Source organism: Lepisosteus platostomus, chromosome 5 (assembly GCF_059453375.1).
Source record: "Lepisosteus platostomus isolate fLepPlt1 chromosome 5, fLepPlt1.hap1, whole genome shotgun sequence".
In the NCBI taxonomy this organism is placed as follows: Eukaryota; Metazoa; Chordata; class Actinopteri; order Semionotiformes; family Lepisosteidae; genus Lepisosteus; species Lepisosteus platostomus.
Window position 1 is genome coordinate 62426405 of NC_142615.1, and position 22061 is coordinate 62448465.

At 44.4% G+C, this 22061-nt stretch overlaps 5 non-coding genes across 5 annotated transcripts; 1 reads left to right on the plus strand and 4 right to left on the minus strand.

Annotated features, from left to right (window-relative positions):
* Positions 1 to 7957: 7957 nt before the first annotated feature.
* trnaa-cgc (transfer RNA alanine (anticodon CGC)) lies at positions 7958 to 8030 on the minus strand. The gene has a single exon. It is a non-coding gene; the product is annotated as a tRNA-Ala (tRNA).
* Positions 8031 to 11435: 3405 nt separating this feature from the next.
* Positions 11436 to 11517, minus strand: trnal-uag (transfer RNA leucine (anticodon UAG)). The gene has a single exon. It is a non-coding gene; the product is annotated as a tRNA-Leu (tRNA).
* A 3488-nt stretch (positions 11518 to 15005) lies between these two features.
* Positions 15006 to 15093, minus strand: trnay-gua (transfer RNA tyrosine (anticodon GUA)). The gene is given in 2 exon segments: positions 15006 to 15041; positions 15057 to 15093. It is a non-coding gene; the product is annotated as a tRNA-Tyr (tRNA).
* A 1376-nt stretch (positions 15094 to 16469) lies between these two features.
* Positions 16470 to 16541, plus strand: trnam-cau (transfer RNA methionine (anticodon CAU)). Its single transcript has one exon. It is a non-coding gene; the product is annotated as a tRNA-Met (tRNA).
* A 3568-nt stretch (positions 16542 to 20109) lies between these two features.
* trnar-ucu (transfer RNA arginine (anticodon UCU)) lies at positions 20110 to 20202 on the minus strand. Its single transcript has 2 exons — positions 20166 to 20202; positions 20110 to 20145 (listed from the first exon to the last, which is right to left on the minus strand). It is a non-coding gene; the product is annotated as a tRNA-Arg (tRNA).
* Positions 20203 to 22061: the final 1859 nt, after the last annotated feature.

The following is a 22061-nucleotide window of genomic DNA, read 5'->3' on the forward strand; positions in this document are numbered from 1 at the left end:
CAACCTGGATAGGACACCAGTCCCTCACAGGACACTCAGACACACACACTCACACAACCTGGACAGGAACCAGTCCATCACATGACAAACACACACTCACTCACACACCCTGGACAGGACAGCACTCCATCACAGGACACACACACACCAGGGCCAGTTTTCCCAGAAGCCAATTAGCCCAAAAGCCTGTCTTTGGACCCGAAGGACACAGGGAGAACATGCAGACTCCACACAGACAGTCTCCCCCCCCTCCGGGTCCAGACCCGAGCCCGGAGCCCTTCCGCGCTGAACCCCTCCGTACAGACGTCCGCACACAGCTCCGTTGTTCCCGATTCCCGAGGTGATCTGTTAAAAGAAGCCGGTGTGTTGCCTCCAGGTGACATTTCCTACTGGAGTCAGGACAGGAGGCTCTTCTGTACACAGAAGGGGGTGGGGGTGGGGAACAAGCCGCCCAGCCCTGTGGTTGAAGCCGATACCCCGGCTTCTCTCCAGACACAGCTGGGTGAGCTCCTCCAGTCAGTACAGGGGGCTCTACTGTACACAGAGGGTGGCGGGGGTGTGGAACAACTCCTTTGTTCGGGGCCTTGGGGCATTCTTGTTGTGAAAGGCGCTATATAAAAAAAACTGAATTGAAATTGAATCTTACAGGTTTGGGTTTTTCAGAGATCTTGTCAGAGATCTTGTCTGACGTGCCCGTTTCAAAAACGTAACGACACTCCTCACGTCCGAGCGCCGCCGGTCTGTGACGTAAGGTATCCTTACACAACCATGACGGTTTCATCATGGACAGCACGAAAGCCCGAAAAGTGGTTGACGTTTTAATTTGGCAACGCCACGATGGATCCCAGTTTTTTTTTTTTATTTTGGAGGCCAAAAAGGACAAAAAAGGAAACGTCCGGAGTGGATCGATGGTCATCTCTGCGGTTGTTCTGATGTTCTGAAAAAACAAAACAAAAAAAAAAACATCTCGCTTGCCCGGTCGTGTAGTGTTTCCACACCCCACGCAAATCAACTTCTCTTCGCCCCCGGGGGCTCGTCGCCCGCCGCACCCCTCTCACGTGATAGGGGCTTCCCCCGGCTGTGACGTACTTACCCTACCCCCTTCCGCCAACGTCATACCGAAGGTCGCGCTTCGGGCCGCAGCGATGTTGACGGACTGTCTTGTAGCGTGAGAAGGGTTTAAATTTCGACTTAAGGAGTTGGCCATCGTTATATTTCGCGAGGTATCATACGGGGGGAAAAAGAACATTTATATTTATCAACCTACTAGTAATACTGGGTGGATGTCACGTTCCCCAAAGTTCAGTGCCTCTCTCTAATAAAGTAGAAACGTGACATTGAACTCCGTTCGAAACGGGAGAAATCACCAGGACACGATACAACTGACGTCCGGAAAAGAAAAAAAGAACTCCTATTCCCATTTGTAATGACCCCGTAGTGTTTTTCCCGGTGTGCGCTCATCTTTCGGAGACCCGTTTCTCTCTGGTGTTTTGCTGTTGGAATAAATGCCGAGGTGACCCTTCTGTGTGGAGTCTGCGTGTTCTCTCCAGCGGGTCGTTTCCTACACCGCAGGGGCTGATCGAACCGGGGTCTCCCAATCGTCACAGAAGTGTGTGTCGTTTTGGGTGGTGGTGGGGGGGTGCATCGGGGATACTGCGCCCCGAGGGGATAACCTCTCACCTTACTCCGGACGAAGGGAGAAGACCTGTACCTTCACGAGTCCGGGTTGTGAAAACTTCTTCTGGCAGTTCAAAACGTTTCGAAGAGACTACAGCGCTACCCTGTTTTCCATTTCTATCGTGTATTATTATACAGTCATAAGTATCTGTACTGATCACAGATCCCCCTCTCACTACCAGGACTGAAGCCCAGTGCAGCACGAATAATAATAATAATAATTAATCCGTCTGGACTCTCCACTCAGAGCTCTTCCCAGGTCAGGGGGATCCCCTCCAGCCCCCCCAGTGTGCAGCCCCCACGTGGATGATGCTCCAGTCCGCTCAGCACACAGCAGCTCTCAGTGGGGAGGAGAGCAGAGGGATGGAGCCAGTTCAGAGAGGGGGGGTGATAAGGAGGCCATGATGGGTCAAGACCAGGGGGGGAATCAGGCCAGGACACTGGGGTAACACCCCTACTCCTCTCCAGAAACACCCTGGGATTGTTAATGAGCACAGAGAGTCAGGACCTCGGTTTGACGTCTTATCCGAAGGACGGCGCCTGTTTACAGTCCAGTGTCCCCCGTCACTATACTGGGGCATCAGGACCCACACAGACCGCAGGGTGAAAGCGCCCCCTGCTGGCCCCACTCACACCTCTCCCAGCAGCAACCTCAGTTTTTCCCAGGAGTCTCCCCTCCAGGTACTGACCAGGCTTCTACCTGCTGGGCTCCAGTGGGGAGGGGGCTGCTAGCTGGGAGCTGCAGGGTGAGATGGCTGCTGGGCAAATGATGGCTAAAGAGCTTCCTAGGACACCCTGGAGTTCGTGGTCAACTTCCTTCTCTTCAGACGGAGGTGGCTTGAAATCTGTCTCGTTTCAAGGAGTATTGGACACGATGCCCCCCCTGCTTTAGCCCCGCTAACTGGTGGCACGCCGACAACGAGGGCTCTCGGCCTCAATCCATCAACCACAAACTCTCCGGGATGAAAGAGAAAGACAGACTCTGTTTGTTCGTTTCGGGGGGGGAGGGAAAAAACCAAAAGCTTTTTTTAAAAAACATTTTAATGATGCTTAACAAAAGAACAAAAATTACAATACAGATTAATGTCAAGGGACACCCCCCCCCCCCCCATCTTACGATCATCACAGGACCTTAAAATAATACTTAATAATACAAGGTCGTGCAGACGATCTGAGGACTCAGGTGGAGATAATGTGAAAGTTTTCCACAGTCCAGTCTGGGGTCCCTCAGCTTCAGTCCAGACTGGGGTCTGGGGTCCCTCAGCTTCAGTCCAGACTGGGGTCCCTCAGCTTCAGTCCAGACTGGGATCTGGGGTCCCTCAGCTCTGGTCCAGTCCAGTCTGGGGTCCCTCAGCTCCGGTCCAGTCCAGTCTGGGGCCCCTCAGCTCTGGTCCAGTCCAGTATGGGGCCCCTCAGCTCCAGTGCAATCCAGTCCAGTCTGGTGTCCCTCAGCTCCAGTGCAGCCCAGTCTGGGGTCCCTCAGCTTCGGTCCAGCACAGTCTGGGGTCCCTCAGCTTCGGTCCAGCACAGTCTGGGGTCCCTCAGCTTCGGTCCAGCACAGACTGGGGTCCCTCAGCTTCAGTCCAGACTGGTGTCCCTCAGCTTCTGCCCAGCACAGACTGGGGTCTCTCAGCTTCGGTCCAGACTGGGGTCCCTCAGCTTCAGTCCAGCACAGTCTGGAGTCCCTCAGCTTCGGTCCAGCACAGACTGGGGTCCCTCAGCTTTGGCCCAGCACAGACTGGGGTCCCTCAGCTTCGGTCCAGCACAGACTGGGGTCCCTCAGCTCCAGTCCAGTCGTCTGGTGTCTCTCAGCTCCGGTCCAGTGCAGTCTGGGGTCCCTCAGCTTCGGTCCAGCACAGTCTGGGGTCCCTTGGCTCCAGTCCAGTCCAGTCTGGTGTCCCTCAGCTCCAGTCCAGTCCAGTCCAGTCCAGTCCTTGGTGGGGAAGGCGACTCCGATCTTAGCTGGCACAGAACCAGGAAAGGAACCTGGAAAGAATATTGTTATTGCAGGTGTGAGGGACACAGACACGGACATCACCATGAGATCAAACAGCAAGAGGAGACTCCTCCTTGAATCACAGACACGACCGGGCGGCGTCCCCCTGTCTGCTCACCTGCACCTCCTCTTCTTCTTCTTGTCCTTCCCGGCAGCCTGCTCCTCCTCTCACTCGCTCTTCCTCTCCTGACACACGGTGTCCGCCGCCTCCATCGGCTCGTCCTTATCATCTGTCTCCACCGACATGCAGCTCAGGGACTTTAAAAAGACGCACCAGCACTTCTGAAGCAGAGACAGGAGAGTCACGTTAAGAGTCGGACTGGACACTCCAGGACATGAACACTGGACTGAGAGAGAGAGGGGTTCATACACACACACTGACTGGACACTCCAGTACATGAACACTGCACTGAGAGAGAGAGGGGTTCATACACACACACTGACTGGACACTGGACAGGAGTAAAGAGAGGATCAGAGCATTACCCACCTTCTTTTTCTTCTGTCTCACAGGAGGTGGTGATTGGACCTCCTCCAGCTGGAGTCCGAGGAGGGAGAGAGGGGGCAGGAGAGGGACAGCACAGGGAGAGAAAGAGAGAGACAGGTGAGTCAAGTGTCCCAAGAGTACAGAGACTCTGCTGAGATCACACTCGCAGTGAGTGATCCTGGGTGTAGCCCACTAATACTGACCCACTGTACACCATAGGACAGAGAAGAGGAGGAGGAGAGAGACACACTGCCTGGACACCACAGGACAGAGAGGAGGAGGAGAGAGACACACTGACTGGACACCACAGCACAGAGAGGAGGAGGAGAGAGACACTGACAGACAGGGCTGACAAGACAGACAAGATGGCGAAACTCCACCACAGACAGGACAGGAGGCAGGGTGGGACCAGCACTGACCTTCTTCCTCTCTCCTGCCGGAGGAGCTGTCTCCACCTCCTCTTCCTCCTGCAAGTCAAGAGACAGGCTGACAGAGAGACGGGCTGGTGGGACATCGGCGAACAGAGTTGAAGGCAGAGAGCCGGGGAGACAGGCCCAGCTGGGACAACGCAGGACAGACAGAGAGACAGACAGAAAGGAAGGAGAGAGAGACACAAAGATGAAGGCACAGAAAGACAGCAGGCAAAGAGAAAGATTGAGATTGAGGGACAAACAAACCGAGAGAGAGAGCGGAAGGAGAGAGAGAGAGGAAGGAGAGAGAAGGACAGACAGACTGACAGACGGGGCTGAAAGAGAGAGAGACAGAGAGGCAGGGACAGACAGACAGCAGGACGAGAGAGAGACAGAGATCGAGGGACAATAATTTGGTTTCGAAATTTATTCTGAAAATATACAATCATTCACTCCTGAAAAATATCAAGTTCAAATTATACATTATGTACAATATTGTAATCAACATATGGCTAATCATCAAAAATAAAAAAAAAACTGTACTGGGGGACACAGCTGGCTGTGCTGTTCTGGACAGAACACACTGAGGTCCAGTTTCCACCTCCTGCAGGATCAAACAGCACCTCCACTGGCTCTCCAGTGAACAGAGGGACAGACAGAGAGGCTTCAGGCTGCAGGGTGACATTGTCTCTGTGAGCTGAAAGACAATCAGGACAGAGGATGATATAAGAACACACTCTGTCAAGAATATAGAGCCCTCTAGTGATCCTACTGTAGACCTGCTCACCACCCACAGTGACGATCACAGTGCTGATACTGCTTCCATTAAGGTCCCTCACTGTGTAGTTGCCCTGATCAGCTGGAGTGAGGGAGCGGAGTGTCAGAGAGCTGTTCTGCACTGACACTCACTGTTCGTACCTGGGGCCAGGGAGCCCTGCGTTGCTCAGTAAGACTATACGATTCTGGACAGATCGTGCAGGATCAAACAGCACCTCCACTGGACCAGCAGTGTGGAGGGGGGAGACAGAGAGGCACCAGGCTGCAGGCTGTGGACTTCTGAGTGAGCTGAAAAGGGACAGGTAGAAACATGTTGAATATTTAGTTTTACAACAATACCTTGAGTTTGGACTGCGATCAGCTTCATTTTGTATTTCAGCTGTGAAAATGCAATTTCAAAAATGCACGCCACAGTCATGTTAGGTTCAAGTTACTGTTGCATCACAACTCAATACATTTGCAATTCACTTCTGAGATAATTGTTCCTGGTGTTTGTGTTGTGTATGCCTTGCAATGGAGGGGTGAGAAATAATGGACTTATTACATTATAATGAATAATAATTGCTTACACTTATATAGTGCTTTTCTGGACACTCCACTCAAAGCGCTTTGCAGGACATGGGGACTCCCCTCCACCACCACCAATGTGCAGCATCCACCTGGATGATGGGACGGCAGCCATAGTGCACCAGAACGCTCCCCACACACCAGCTATGAGTGGGGAGGAGAGCAGAGTAATGAAGCCAATTCATAAATGGGGGTTATTAGGAGGCCATGATTGGTAAGGGTCAATGGGAAATTTGGCCAGGACACTGGGGTAAAACCCCTACTCTTTTCGAGAAACACCCCGGGATTTTTAATGACCACAGAGAGTCAGGACCTCGGTTTTACGTCTCATCTGAAGGACGGCACCTGTTTACAGTTTTTCCAGTGTCCCCGTCACTATACTGGGGCATTAGGACCCACATGGACCACAGGGTGAGAGTTCCCCCTGCTGGCCCCACTAACACCTCTTCCAGCAGCAACCTTAGTTATTATTGTGAAGAATGAAAGAATATTAGGAACATGAAAAGGTTGAATGTTTTAAATGTGTTTTTTTACTGAAACATCCGCTACAGAGATGCGCACACACGTCATTACAAACGCACACCTGCACAGAGACGTCCTCAAGCGCCTTGTTCACAATTATGGGCTCCAATAGGAACAAAAAACGCCAGCCTGACAACTCAAGCATTCAAACCAAGAACCCAACACGTACTTACGTTGGCAGCCTGTGCAGAAAAGCAGAAAGAACCACAAGCCTTCTCTATTGGGAGGAAAAACACACACTCCCTCTCTCACACTCCTGATTTCCTTAAATAGCTCATTCTTCATCTCTGGCTCCTACATACAGTATAGCAGCGCTCAGTCTGCTTTGAATAAGCCATAAATCTAAGATTTGTTTTATCTGTTCCTCTTGTCTAGGCCTAGAGCTGCTTTTCATAAAAGAGCTGTTTGCATAAATAGCTAGGGTTACAGCTGAAGACACCAGCTTCATCCCCCAGTGTGTTATACGTCGGGAGCAAGAGAAGAGGGCCAGGCCATGCCTTTTCATAGATTTTTCTTCTGAAAAGTCAGTTTCTCAGAGGCAGATTTAGCCCCTCATGCAGTGTAGAGAGATAGACACGCCCGCGCGCACAGTTAGAGCTGCACCCTCACACAGACTCAGACCCGCACAGACACGTCCTCTTGTTTAAACAAATACACAAACCTGACGGCGCTCACAATGATCCAGACACACACACACACACACACACACACACGACATCAGTAGTCACTCTCGCACACTGGACCCCAGCTCAGTCCTCACCTCCAGCTCCTGCAAACCGCTTCGAACAAACTGCATTAAGAAAATTAGGTTGCGTTCCGGTAGCAGGCCATCCTGGGCACCAGTGTGAGTTACACACTCATTTGTAAAAGCCCTTCCGCATCGTCGGGCATGCTTCACAGTTCTGGACCTGGGGTGTGGGTGCTGTCTGTGTGGAGTTTGCATGTTCTCTCCCTTGTCTGTGGGGGTTTCCTCCAGGTGCTCCAGTTTCCCACAGTCCAGGGACAGGCTGCTACTTTCACTGGGCAGTGCACCGTCACCGTGGCAGCATGGCGGGTCGGATCTGATTTCAGTCTTTATTTCCTTTTTTAGAGATCCTGTAACCAGGACCTGTTCACTGCCATGACGGACACAAGGAACAATAAAGCCGAAGTCTTGTTTCCCACAAGAAACAACAAAACCGAAGTATTGTTCGATGTGCCGGTACAAACTTTTAGGTTATATAGTCCTTCCTTGCTGCTTCAGACGTCATTCGGTGTTATGGTAAGGGGGGGGGGGGTCGTGGTATTTGGCCAGTTAAGAGACCCTGGCCAAATGGTCAGTTTAAGATTATGCCCCCTCGCATCTGGAATCCTTATCAGTTAACCCCCTTTCCTGCCATAAACCCCTGTTGCTTAGAAGTCTAATTTTCAGGCAGAACTGACTTAAGTTAACCCTATTTACATCTTGTCTCTTACTTCAGCCCTCTTCCATTTGCTAGTTAAAAGTTGTACAACCCATTTGTATGCGACAAAAGAAGCCAGTCTGTTTCCGCCCGGTTTCGAACCGAGGGCCTTTCGCATGCGAGGCGAACATGATAACCACTACACTACGGAAACAGTGGTAAGATGTGCCCAGCGGCCCAGTGCTGAGCTTCGCCAATGCGTTTCAGCTGCTTCCAGTGCCTTTATTGGAGTGCGTGATGGACCGTGCTCTCTCTCCAGAGACCAGCACGCCTGTCATGGACGGAGCAGGAAAGGCGGTGCCACATTCTACAGCCCTCTCCACGCAATCGGGCTACTGAAGTGGAGAAAATCGCCTCTCCAGAAAGTGCAAATATCATAGAGGTAGAGGTAGGGAGAGAGGAGGAGTACAAATTCAAGCAGAGGCCTGAGTGGAGCACTGTCGTATGGCCCTGACATCAATCCCTCAACTCTCTGCATAAAGCAGTGTCTTATGGCCATAACATCCCACCCCCACCACTCTCAATGGAAAGCACTGTCGTATAACCATGACATCCCACCCCCACCACTCTCTGCATAAAGAAGTGTCGTATGGCCCTGACGCCCACCCCTCCACTCTCTGCGTTAAGCTGTGTTGTCAGGCCCTGACATCCCACCTCCGCCACTCTCTGCGTAAAGCAGTATCTTCAGGCCCTGACATCCCACCCCCGCCACTCTCTGTATAAAGCAGTGTCATATGGCCCTGACATCCCACCCCCACCACTCTCTGTGTAAAGAAGTGTCGTATGGCCCCAACACCACCCCTCCACTCTCTGCGTTAAGCTGTGTTTTCAGGCCCTGACATCCCACCTCCTCCATTCTCTGCGGAAAGCACTGTCATATAGCCCTGACACCCCACCCCTCCACTCTTTGAATAAAGCAGTGTCGTCAAGCCCTGACATCCCACCCCCGCCATTCTCTACGTAAAGAAGTGTCATATGGCCCTGACACCCACCCATCCACTCTCTGCGTTAAGCTGTGTTGTCAGGCCCTGACATCCCACCTCCGCCACTCTCTGTGTAAAGCACTGTCGTATGGCCCTGACATCACACCCCCACCACTCTCTGCGTGAAGCACAGTCATATAGCCCTGACGACCACCCCTCCATTCTTTGCATAAAGCAGTGACATCAAGCCCTGACATCCCACCTCCGCCACTCTCTACGTTAACCCCTGTTAACTCGCTTGCTGAATGATCTCTCAAGAAATCCCTGGTGAGATTAAACAGGTGTTTTCTTCAACAGCCACTAAAAGTCTGATGACCTTCTCTGGATTTCCTGAATATGATGTAAAATTAGTTCAAATCATTTGGTAGTTAACAGAACAAAATGCTTTGGAGGTACATTTAAAACAGCAGAGCAACACTGTAGCACTTCGTGTGTGACTGAGTTTAATTGTGTAAACCTGTCTCTCTATGAACACGAGCAAAGAGTTCTCACTCAACAGAAGATTGCGATGTGAGCACAATAATGTAAGACATCTGGTGATGCCAGGGATTGAACTCGGAACTTCATACATGAAAACCATTGAACTACATCCCCTATGGCACAGATGGTGGAACTGACTTAAAGATGTGCATATGTTCACTGACCACAATCCACCCTTCATGAATAATTGAAATGAATAATTTATTTTTATATCCAGTCACATGGGCGACGGTGGTTGATTCTTCAATGGGGGAGAGCGTTTTTCTACCTCCTTACTCGACTGTCTTTCAATTATGTTTTCCTTGACATCTTTTTGCATCTTTTAAGTGCTTGCGATTAAATTACGCATAGAAAAACAGCAGTACAGTTGATGTTCATGGACCGATGCACACAACTCCAGTGATAAAGCCCTGTCTGTAAATATTGTAGAAGAACGTTAAAGGGCGAAACAACGCTCCAACCACGGGAATGGTAACAAGAAGGATCGTGTTCTTATTTAATATGTGCTTTTGAATTGCCTTGTCAATACACACAGGCTTTAGAGATGGACAAATAATTTACAGTGGTGTTTGTAAACAAAGATGGAACATGTTTTTTTCTATACCAGGAAGAAAGGAGCAGACTCTTAAACTTTAAGAGACAGAAACAATACCTCATCACAGCTAACACTAATTAAAACAACATCACAACAGAAGAGTGAAGCCTTGGGTGAATCAAATTAGTTTTCATTGGTCGTCTGTGTCTTCATAACTTTGTAGGTGAGAGAGAGGATTGCGAAAATGTGCGGGTGCTTCTTAGAAGTGTGTTGGTAGTACAGGTGACTTCCAAATAATTGAGCCGGGTTTTAATCCCGGCCAGTGCATCCCCAAACCTTTTCAAGATAATCATTTATCCGGTAGCACATCTCCTGAAACTAACATTCGAGGTAGGAAGCGTGCTCTTAAACACCAAAACACTCAAAAAGGAAGAAGCAGATCTCTGTACACAAGACAGTAGTGCGATATTAGAATTTCTGAGTTCTTGATGGATTCAGGCTCCTTCTCAGAGGTCCTTGCTCGCCAAATAACTTTACATCTGAGGAAGAGCACCACGGAAAAAAAACCCAACTCAACAAGCGAGCGTGTTGGTTGCTCTTGCTCTTAATGCAAGGAGCTGTTTTTTTTTCCTTGCAATAATCATTATTAACCAAAAACAGCAGCACAGGTAAGTCGCATTTGTGATTATGTCACTTCTCTGCTTCAGCAAGGTCAATAAAAGACTCTGAAAGTAGTAAAGCAAAACTGAACTCAAAATCATATTAGGAATTCTGAGCGATATCTCCATACAGGTAATCCAATAAGAACGTTGAAATATTTGAATATAATCTCTCTATATATTTCGCTGCTTTTTACCCGGAGTAAAACTATTGGATTGAAGGAATGCTAACCGCTGGGTTAAAATGTATAGTTGTTATTTGGAGAAATCTGTAAACTCGTGATCTTATATGTTTTAAAAGACAGCACAGGGAAAAACGACAGTGCTGATTATTTTCCAGAGACAGAGCACTGATGACCTCTCCGAGCTGATTGATAAAGCCCACCCAGTGGATACTCTAGCAGAACGTCAAAGAACATTCACCTTTGTATCCAAAGAAACGACAGGAACAACATCAGGAAGCACAATCAATTCCCCTTTTAAATCTTTCCTGTAAGGTATGCTATGTGAATCCATGAAGTTAATCCTCTGATCTCTTTTGATCACGAACAAAGTATTTCTGATGGAGCGCTATGTTCAAAGATTTAATAAGCTTTACCCCTGCCAACGATTCGGCGTGAAGAATTAAAAGTTTCACAGACAAAAGCAGCTCACCACCACAGCCAATATTAAATGTACTTGCCGGTACACTATCATGTGCACTGCCTCAAAAGTGATCTCGGCAGACGTTGTTCCCTACATAAAGCTGAACGTGCCAAAGAGAATTTCTGTTGAGAAAACAAAATATTTTTTCTGCCTTGATGTTAAGCCTGTCTTTTAGAAAGTCTATCTCTAAACACCTCCCGCAGCCTAACAAAAAGCGCTTTTACTGATTGTATTGCAGGTCTTAAAACATTAATATTTGGCAGCAGTGGGATTCAAACCCACGCCCCCAGAGAGACTGGAGCCTAAATCCAGTACCTTAGACCACTCAGCCACACTACCTTCCTCCATACCCATCTTCACATTGCTGGCTTGGACTAGGGGGGGCTTCAGCTCTTGTCGTCAGATCTAATGATATCATGACATGTGGAAGTGACTGCACCTTCATCTTCCGAGATGCTTTCAATAACACAAACGCTACTTTCACTGGCACAAACACAGCAATAATGAAGGTAGTGGGATTCATCCTTTGTGCTGTTTGTAGGGGTGCAACTCTACGGTGATCTGCTGACTTGAAGAGCAAAAATCAAAATCCTCTGCTATTACTGTTGCTTTTTTCATAGTTTCTTCAAATCCTTCATTTGAACGTAGATTTTGAAGGATATTGATGATAATACCACATAAATTGTGGTTTTCTTGTGATCGCCAATTTTATTCAAATAACAGCCTTTTTTACAGTTCCTTGCGTGTTTCACAAGGTATAATTCGCATCCTCAGCTAACATATTTTAAAATTACAATAGCTTATACAGCATGCATGTTTACATTTATATTAAAATTAAAGTAAATATACAAGAATACATACAGTGCTAACCCAATAATTCTTGTCAGGTTCTGCAACAAATCTGCGTTGTTATTTTAACATGTTTCAGCTGAGGGTGCAACAGGAGTATAAATGAATTTTCCCGCCAGCCATTCAAAGACCAAATTCCATGAGCGAACATTATTTTCTCAGATGTTGCCGGCATTGGACTTTGCCGGTGGTATTGAATTATGTCCACAACTGTTGTAGTAGTTCCTTCTTGAAATTCGACACGTGCAAAGCACTCGTAATATCATAGGTGTTAAAGTTCGCTGAGTCTATTCGAGTCATGGTGTGTATCCCTGCCTATCATTGGGAGACGGGTAACTTTTTTACACTCAGATTCCAATCTTCAATGCTTTGTGTGAGAGCTTACATAACTTTCATTTTCTCACAATTTCTGACGATTGTTCCAAAGGGGCACCCTGTCAATTCCGAATACTTTTCAAAAATCTGCCTGCATGTTTGATTATTGTCATTTCATTTAGAAAAAGTTCAATATTGATCATAACTAAAGAAAATAATGATCACGAACAAAAAAGGGATAAAGATGCAAGTCGATCTTGAATCAGAGCTGGGTGAAACGGGCTTCTGTTCTGATATGGTTGTATGAGAAACAGGAGGAATCGCCAATCTCCTATAGAACATGAGTTGAATCAGGAGTGAGACATTTAGTATACTCGTGCATATGTCAACGCCTGACCTACATCGTAAAACTAACATTAAGTTGTCAGAGACATTCATTTATATACAAACAAGAGACAGACCAAGTAATAATTCTACATTAGTTCAGGTGGGTAAACCTGAACTAACTAATAAACCTTTTAATAATTCTACATTAACGTGTCCTACATTGATCAGACTAATTGACATGGTCTGATTCAGAGCCTGTGCAGTTCGTGCTAATTACAACAAGGACAGTTCTGATCCCTCATCACCGAACTGAACACAAGTTCAGCTGTTCTCCAGTTTTGTTACGCATGGTTTTTCATTGCAATTGAGTTCAGAGCTGGAGCTGATCTCCAGACAGTACAGTGTTTTGGGTAAGTTGTCGAAATTCGCATGAGGCTGCAGACAACTTACCCAAAGTGTTTTCTATAGCTTTCAGGTGGAGTTCATTTATATAAAACAACGTAAGTGGTATAAACGCAACAAGCCAGACGGCAGTCCAACTTATAATTTTCTGACGCGAGGCCTGACGCGTTATTCATTATGCCACTGACCCTGCTATTGTAGTGCTAAAAAACACGTTTTCTACATTTATGTCTGTTCACTCTAAAAACTCTAAAAAGGACAAAGGGTTTGTGTGTCCCGCTAAAATTCCGCTTCATTTCGAATGCAAATAAAAACCGTTTTGTTCCAAGAAATCATAGATTTGTCACATCCTTCATACTATATTTCTCTCTTGTATTAGTAAAGCATTTTGATTTAAACTGAACAATATATGAAAGGTTTCATCTATACACTTACACATAATAAGTATACGAATAAATACTCGGAAGAAGCCGCAGCTCAGGTATTAGAGAGATTTAAAATCGGATAGGAGGATTTAGAGTCCAGACTGCAAACCAACAGCTTACACAGGTCTTTTATAGAACCCTTTTGATTTCCTCTACTTTGTCCCTGTGATGTCATTGTCCTGCTCGCAGCCGAGCCCGACACACGTCTGGTTTCTGTCGCTTGACGCACACCCTGCGGTCCATGCGGGTCCTAATATCCCAGTACAATGAAGGGGACACTAAACTGTAAACAGGTGCCGTCCTTCGGCTGAGACGTAAAACCGAGGTCCTGACTCTCTGTGATCATTCAGGAGAATGGTGGTGGTGGAGGGGAGTCCCCATTACCTGTAAAGCGCATTGAGTGGAGTATCCAGAACAGCGCTATATAAGTGTGCGTAATAATAATAATGATTATTATTATTATTATAATTGTAATGTAAAATGCAATAAAAAATAAAAAAATATCAAACTTTGATTCAAAATAGATTAATGTAAAAACTGATAAAGCTAATGCTTTTTTCAGGGCTATAGCTGTAGCTGCGAGAAGGTTAAAAGCGCACAAGTGATCTGTCTTTCGTCAAAGTAATTGCCGGAGCAGTAAGACGCAGAGCACCATCCAGCAGCTGTAGACGATGTTCGGGGAAGAGCTAATTCTGTTTTTAGCACAGGGAGTGAGAATGAGCTCAGTCCGGCTCCGAGCAGAATCCATCCTGGTTTGGTTACAGTGCGCCTGAGGATCTTTGGATCGCAACGTAAAAAAAAACAATTGCTCACATCGTGTGACTTCCACGACAGGAAGGAAAGATATCACTTAAAAAAATCAGAACTGAAGATTTGGATCCTGGGTCTCAATTTGATCAAATTATTAAAATAATAATTATTAAAATATCAAATTGTGTTTCTGCAACATTTCGTGCACAGTACGCCATTTTTATCTAAAAATAAAACAATAGTCACAACGAGAGCTTATACGCAGTCTGGGGTATATTCCCCTTTTATATTTTTGCCACTTTATATCGAACCTGTTATACTCCCAGAAGTGCACAGTAGCTTGTACAAATGTACAATTCACCACTGGTATAAACAGATGTGTGCCGTGTTTGCCTTTGTAAGCATTTGTTTAAAAAATAAGTTCACAATACGATAAAAACACAGAAAGCACAAACTTCATAATACAACGATATAAAACCAATACCAAATCATTATGCCAATTAAGTACCTATCCTTTGAAAACAGAGAACACCTTTATATCTACAAAAAACTTGACATTTGTATGTATTTTTGAATTACAAAGCAGACAGAGTAGTCCCTTAATTCAAAGATCGGATCTTGGCCAAAACAAGACAATCAGACGTGGGCTGAATTCGGAACAGGAACCTCTACTTCGTCGTTTATTGAACTTTTGATAAATGTCTGAATGAAACAGATTCGCTTTTTTAACTCTTTGATTAAAGTACACAAAAAGCACCTTCCTTCGAGCCGGAATCGAACCAGCGACCTAAGGATTCCCTACTGACTCCACTACAGTCCTCCGCTCTACCAACTGAGCTATCGAAGGGATGTCAAGCAATGCTCCCTAGCACATACTGCCCAATGTAGTGAAATGTTCCGGGTGATTTAAATCCCACTTCGACATCAAGTTTCCAACTCGTTTCCTTAGTCTTGTTTACCTTGAATTTAAGCCACGAACCAGGATTCTACTGTATAAACTTCCAGGGATATTACAAAATGTTTGATGGGGCATCAATCATTCCAGGCGGAAATTGACTCCTTTTTTTTCTCGAGGGATCATATTAAACATTTCATTAGTATCGAGAGGAGGATCACCATGAGACACAAAACAAATAGTTTCTTTCTGTCTTTATTAGAAAGTAGCGTTTGTGCAACATTAATAATATTTTCGTGGAAATAAAGAAGTTTCGAAATGTGGTTTTGAGTTAAATATTACCGTGTTCATGTAATTAGTTTGTGTTTGTCAGTACTATATATATATATTGCCATGTTACTAGAATTTGTAACTGAAGTTTACTAGTTGTGTTTTTTATGATGGTTAGACATTTGTTGATTACAATATTGTATATAATGTATAATTTGAACTACATATTTTTCAGGTGTGAATAGTTGTATATTTTAAGAATAAATTTCTAAAATAAATCATTGGCTTTATTTACTAGTTTCTACACCTATAAAAATCTTTCTTTGATGTATAATAGACCTTTAACTATATATGTATAGTAGTCTTCTAAATTTATCCGTATAATAGAACTACAACCATTTATGTATAATAAACATATAATCAATTTCATTCTAGACCAGTTACGGAGCACAGTTACACGTCTGGTATGCGTTCAATAGTCGTATATTCTACATCTTTTGCCCACTGGGATGTGCCGATTTTAACTTGGCAAACCAAGATACACATTTTCTAATGAAACCTTAATTAAAAGACAGTTTGTTTCTCGAAAGCGTGTTATGTAAAAAAAGAGAAAAACGAAAATATATGGATGGTAATCTTTCAAAGCTGAAGATTTTACTTTTGAAAAATTGACATTTTATGTACTGTATGCAGATGCATTCGCTGGTTTTAGAACTTTGCTGTACTTCCTGAATCATTTTCAGTATTATAAAGTGGGTGTAGATTTTTCTTTCAGGTTAGGACGCGAGTGTGTACATGTGTTTGATTTTCGTTTCACTGATTCTCATTGAAGATTTGGGAATTAACGACGAAAGAATCAGTTGCCTCGGAAAGCAGAAGGTTTGGTTCTCAACGATATTGAAGACACGCCCATGTAGAGCAGCGGGTGATGATTTGTGCTATAAAAGACCAAGTGCTCAAAGTGACGTCTGCGTTTACCGTTTAGACTTTTCATCTCGGGCGCACTTTTAGAAAGCAAAGATAGAGCAGTTGTGTTGAATCACATTATAACAGCTGTCAGCAGAGTGGCGCAGCGGAAGCGTGCTGGGCCCATAACCCAGAGGTCGATGGATCGAAACCATCCTCTGCTATGTACACTTTATGCACGATTGATAAGCATACCATCAGTTTAATGAAGTGCATTAAAACTGTTTTTTTCTCTCGTGTGTATGAAAGCTTCACACTTAAGGTACTCTTTCATCTTTACCAATAGCAGATGCCCAAATGTATCTTTGGTTGTTCTGCGATCCTTCATAGTTTCCTGAATTCCTTCAAATGAACATCCATATCAAAGCAATTATGTATATATATATTACAATTAAGGTACATATTAAAAATATCAACGCACATTTGTATAATGCTCATTTAATAATGATTGTCAAGGATTGTCAAGTTCTCCAAGAAATCTGTGTTCTAATTTTAAAATATTTTTGCTAAGGATACAACGGGTGTATAAATGAATTCTCCCAACAGCCAGTTAAAGAAAAATTCCACACGTGAAGATGGTTTTCTTGGACATTGACTTAGGTACTTAATTGTTTACTTGTTGTAGTTGCACACGAGTAAAACACGAAGATTTCCTGCCACATTCAAGAGGGTTTGCGAAGAAATCCCTTCAATTTTTAGCGGAGATTTTGTTTACATCATCACAATCTGAAGCACGTCCCTGAGTACGTTTGACCCACCAGCCCTTTGTTTAACAGCTGCACAGGGACACATTCCCGTTGCTTTTCACAACTCACATGTTTGTAGTTAAAGAAAATAAAATACTGTCATTTTCCTGCCAGCTGGCAGTATTTCTTCTGCACTGACCAAGAGTAACCAAGAAGTTCATTTCATCTTTCGCAGGCTGTAATCTACAGAAAAGGAAGTGAATACTTGTATTAAGCTAAATCAAGCCGACGGAGTTGCACTGCTGTTGTTTTTCTCCACTTTTCGTTAAAAGGAGAAAAAATCACTGGCATTTTTTGGAAGCATTTCTTCTGTCCTGAGAAGCAAGATTTGTATTTTATCTTTCAGAAGTTGTATGAATTTCTTGAAGTTCAGAAACAACTTGTTCCAGAAAAGAAATTAACACTTGCTTCAAAGTAAATCAAGACGTCGGTGTCTCTTGCTGTGTGTGCTCTTATCTGTCCATCTCTCTATCCTCTTCTCTCTGGCAGTCTGTGTAGAGTATCTGAAGGGGATGTAACACCACTTGGAAAAGAAAAAAATTCTCAGGAAAATTCTCAGGCAGAATAAAAAATCATTATTCTCTTCTCAGTCAGATTCACAGCTCAGACTCACACTCAGACAGGATCTCAACTCCGTAATGCTCTCTATCCTCACAATCCAGAACCAGAAGATATTCAGACAATCAGTGCTGCTACATGAACAATATCAGACAGAACAGCCTGGACTCATGTCACATTTCCCCCTTTTATCTTTCCTCCCTGCCCTCTTAGAGACATAGAAGAGCTCCTGGTTCTCCTCTCTGTGAACTGGGCTCAGGGGTCACTGATCTGGCAGTTGTGGGCTCTGTTCCAGGTCGAAAGCAAGAAGGATCTATTAACGCTTTCCAGGACTTCCAAACCCTTCAGTATTACTTTCTTTACTGTATGTCAGCCTCCCAAAATGTTTATAAATGTTTTATGAGTGTGGAATTATCTTATTATTTATATACAGTATTTATGTAATAAACACCAGTAGTGACACTATGATCGGTATATTGATTATTTGTAGCCTATGGTCCGATGGTCGTGTCTACAATAGTGACCATTTGACCAGTCTGTAGCTCTGAGCAGTGGGACTCAGATCACACAGAAGACCCGCCTGTGTGTGATTCCATACCAGCCCTGGGATTCAGCTACTCTCACAAATGTCTCACAGACCGTCTTATAAATTTACAATTAGATTAAGTCATGTAACAGTTTTACAGATAATTTAAATAATCAGACAGCAGTTTTGGCAGTGGATACATCTCCACATGGGAGAAAGGAACTGAAATATATGTGCTCACTGTAAAGTAGGAAGAGGTGGTCAGACAAGCAAAACAACTTTGCAGATAATGTGAAGTGACATTGTTTTGTGTCAATCAGCTCACAGATTTCGCTTCATGTGCCTTAAGCTGTGCAATTTGTATGGTTGTTGAATGAGATTGATTTCTTCACAAGCCCAGTCAATTGCCAGTGGAGAGCTTGCCGACACACACCTTCATGAAGACTCTCTTCATTGTCAAGTCGCCTCCTTTGCATACAATAGTAGCACCGACACTAAGAGAAAGGATGAGAAATAGCGTTTATCAAGCGATTGCAGTGTTTGTTTGACTGAGGATCCTTGTATGCTGAACTGGCCTCTGGAGAAATGTAGTGCAGTAAAACAGAAGGTTTGTGTCACTCAAGATTGTTACAGAACAGAACAATACAATTACAATACTTTTATGAGAGTAAATATTACTGGTGCATCACAGTTCTTATAATGGTGAAAACAGGAGCACCTTCTCTACATTTTTGACTGAAGTATTTAAATGGAAAGAAATACTATCACTATGCAATTCATAAATGCAATTGACCTCCTCTAAATGTTCTAGTTTGATGAAACAATGTATGGAATTAGGTGACAATATCGGAATTCATTCAAATGCTCAGGATTAATTTTCAGCAACAAAAAAAGTGCTCGGAAATATTTTACAAGAATGAAACCTTACATTCACCTAAATAAACATTCACCATCTACATTAGCAGAGAACAGTAGGACAGAAGGTTAGTGTCACTGGACACTGCATCAGAGAGGCCGATCTCTTCTCCCTCATTATGCAGGCTTACCCACTCATGATGAACTGTCCTCCAGCGATACTCAGCTGCCATCATCGACTCAGACATGATGTTCATGTACATATTATACCTTAATATGGCACTGCGTTACAATAATTTGATCAAAACAACTGGTGAAAAAAAAGATAAAGACTTTGTCCAAAAAAGAAGCATTTATACCTTTCCTCTCCTACCAGCCATTACAAGTCACCTAGTTTTTAATTTAGAGCTAGATTAAAGCTCTAGTCTCTTTGGGGGTGTGAGTTGGAATCCCACTGCTGCCAAATATCTCCAACTATCTCAGTGTTAAGAAGCAAAAAACACACATTTGCTGCAGAAGTAACAGGAGAATTTGTGCCATTCAGCCTCATAGCGTGATGTCATTTTCTCAGGCTCATTTTTAGATGCTTGTGATCGAATCTATGATTCTTATGAGTGTGCCCTCCATAAAGGTAGCACAGATATAACGTGCCAAGTTTTCAGAGAATCACATTAAATACAGGTCAGAAGAAGGCGACAAAGTGTCCGCTAGGCAGTTCAGCTATTTCAACGGTGTTCTCTGTTGTTTAGGTCCAGAATGACACCCGTTACAACCAGGAAACACACAGTGTCAGGCATCAAAAAGACCCAGACAGGTACTGTGGTGTCAAGCCATGGAGAGCCTTATAGGTGAGCATGAGGATTTTGAAGTTGACAGGAAGCCAGTGCAAGGAGTCCAGGACAGGAGTAATGTGATCACAGTCCAGTGCTAATTTCTTTCTTGTGGCTGCTGGTTCATTTTCAACTGTGGACTCTTAAGAAGTCCTTTATTTGACTTGATCAACACTAATCCCTAGAGGATTTTGAAAGGTTGAATCAAAATGATACATGACTCTGGTGGGACTCGAACCCACAACCTTTGAATGACTTCATTCTATCAAAGCCTAGAAGTCCAATGCGCTCTCCATGGCGCCACAGAGCCAACCAATACATCACTATATAAAACAGCTACAGAAAGCTGTAACTCATGCTTCTCCCGTTGTCTTTAAATTAAGCTCCATAAATATTGACAATGAGTGGCCTGTTGTCTACGAATAGATACCGCTGGGATTCACACCCAGGGTCTCCTGGTTTTTAGTGAGGCGTCTTAACCAGCTAAGCCATGGTGCCAAACCTGCTAAATGTTATCCACAACTTCAAACACCTGTGAGAAACGGGCAACTGCAGTGTTACGCCTGCTGGGTCAACAGATAATCCTTTTCGAAGTTTAAGGAGAGGATTTCTTTGTCAATTCAATTAAACATTTTAGAAATGCTGAACGATTGATGTGTTTCACGCGCAGAAATATTTTATCGTTACGTACTTTTTCTGTGCAGTAAGTTCTCCTTCAACTCCGCCCACCAACAGAGGTCGTTTTTAATACAGGAGTAAAGGCACACTGCACATCAGCAAAACATCCCGTACAGGTTTAGGGAGAGCGACATCAGTGATTGGAAGGTTGGAAGTTTCGGGTCACTTTTTTATTATAGATTCAAGCAGCCCTGAATACCTTTTCAAGAAACATTTCAGAATCCCAGTCACGTCCAGTATGATTGCTACACAGGACTACAGTATACAATCAGAATACTGTTTGTGCATTATATAAAACACACCGCCCAAAGCATTTCTAAAACAGGAATTACATGTTTCTGAATGGCCCTCCTTTATAAATAAAATAAAAGGTCTGAAGCCTGCTCCAAAGAAGCACTTTATTCAGAGCTGACAAAGATGTGATAGGAAACATCTCGGAAAATGAAGATGCAGTCATTTCCACGCGTCGCACAACAAGAGCTGAACCCACCCGACGTTCTCAAGAGAGTAAGGTGTAAGGAGTGTGGCTGGGTGGTCTAAGTGCTGGGTTTGTGCTCCATTTTCTTCGCTGGGTTAGGTTTGAATCTTGCCACTGCTAAGTGTTGGTGGGTTAAGACCTTCCTTCTATTGCGACGTCAATGGGTAAAAGCTTTGCTTGGCAGTCTGTCGAGAGACTGAACTAGGTGTTTCAAGATAGTCTTTGTCAGCTTAACATCAAGGCATAAAAAAGCCTCATTTTGTGTTCCCAACAGCAATGCTCTTTGGTCCCTTCAGCATTATGCAGGGAACAACATCTGCCGTGATCACTTTTGAGTCAGTGTGAATCGTAGTGTGCCGCAATTGTTTTTAAAATTGGTTCTGTAGTGTAAGAAAAACCGGCCGTTCAGGGACGCCAAATATGTAACTGTAGTGGCTCTCTGAAGGCACCAGTTCTGTAGGGTTTGGGCATTTACTGAGACAATTATTTATTGTAGCAGTAATTCACAAAGTTGATTCTTTTGATGGCTTTAGAGTCCAACCATGCGACATAACTCAAACAACGCACACACAGGTGCTAATACACGAGGATACATTTATTAATACATAGAATATGCATGTAAACCTAACAGATCTTATCGAGAGGGTTATCAGAATACAAAAGATATATATTCAATCAGTTACAAAGTGTTACACATATCAAGAGGACATACGTTCAGTATATCATTCATTAAGACCGTTTCGTAAAGTGAACTTGGTTACAACTTCTACATTAGATACTCAAAACAAGTACATAACTCTTAGGAATTAAATTGATATCAACTGGTTTGGATAACAATGGAATTCTCGAGCTGTAATGCAGTGAAGTTGAATACTCATCCAATTTCTGGGGATTCAGATCTCCTGCGGGCACAAACAAACAGTTGCAGGCTGTTGCTGTCCAATCCGCGCTCTCTGGCTCGGTGCCAGGATGTGCTGTGCGGCTTGTGACGGTGCACTGCTGATGCTCACTGT